The sequence below is a fragment of the Perognathus longimembris genome, chromosome 9, assembly GCF_023159225.1.
Source record: "Perognathus longimembris pacificus isolate PPM17 chromosome 9, ASM2315922v1, whole genome shotgun sequence".
NCBI classification, from domain to species: Eukaryota; Metazoa; Chordata; class Mammalia; order Rodentia; family Heteromyidae; genus Perognathus; species Perognathus longimembris.
The window spans coordinates 25407961-25409084 of NC_063169.1; the positions used below are offsets into that span (position 1 = coordinate 25407961).

Genomic DNA, 1124 nt, shown 5'->3' on the forward strand with positions numbered 1-1124 from the left:
GTATTGGATGCAGGAAATTGAAAGGGAATACTAAATTTGAGAGACACAGGGTAAAAAAAGACAAACAACTACAAAAGCAATACTTGCAAAACTGTTTGATGTAATTGACCTAAACACCTTGGTGGGGGAAGGGGAAGGGGGAGTGGGAGGGGGGTATGAGGGACAAGGTAACAAACAGTACAAGAAATGTATCCAATGCCTAACGTATGAAACTGTAACCTCTCTGTACATCAGTTTGATAATAAAAATTTGAAAAAAATAAAAGACAAAAAAAAAACAGAATTCTAATATCACTTCTGAATTAAAACAGCTCACTGGTCAAAAATGCCTCCACTGACTGATACTGAAGTAAGAAAGAAAACTTTTGCCTTTTGGCCGGAACCGCCATCTTTCAGTAATTTGCCAAAATGACAAACACAAAGGGAAAGAGGAGAGGTACCCGATACATGTTCTCTTGGCCCTTCAGGAAACATGGAGTTGTTCCTTTGGCCACATACATAAGAATCTACAAGAAGGGTGATATTGTACACATCAAGGGAATGGGTACTGTTCAAAAAGGAATGCCCCACAAATGTTACCATGGCAAAACTGGAAGGGTCTACAATGTTACCAGCATGCTGTTGGCATTGCTGTGAACAAGCAAGTTAAGGGCAAGATCCTTGCCAAGAGGATTAATGTGCGTATTGAGTATATTAAACACTCTAAGAGCCGAGACAGCTTCCTGAAACGAGTGAAGGAAAATGACCAGAAAAAGAAGGAAGCCAAAGAGAAAGGAACGTGGGTTCAACTGAAGCGCCAGCCTGCTCCACCCAGAGAAGCACACTTTGTGAGAACCAATGGAAAGGAGCCTGAACTATTGCAACCTATTCCCTATTAATTCATGGCCTAGAGATGTAAAAAAATAAATAAATAAAAGACCTCTGAACTATAAAAAAAAGAAAACTTTCATTATGTGTAACCACTGTATTTTAAGGAATTGTTTGTTATAGCAGCTAACAGTAGTTACCACAAAAATTAAATAATTTCACTGGAAAGAACTCTTTGGTTATTTTTCATGAATGCAAATATAGCGTTATAGAAAAGTGTGACATCCATGTATAATTTTTGAATTAAAAAATTCAAGA

At 37.6% G+C, this 1124-nt stretch overlaps 1 pseudogene; it reads left to right on the plus strand.

Annotated features, from left to right (window-relative positions):
* Nucleotides 1-407: 407 nt before the first annotated feature.
* On the plus strand, nt 408-889 carry LOC125357659 (annotated as a pseudogene).
* Nucleotides 890-1124: the final 235 nt, after the last annotated feature.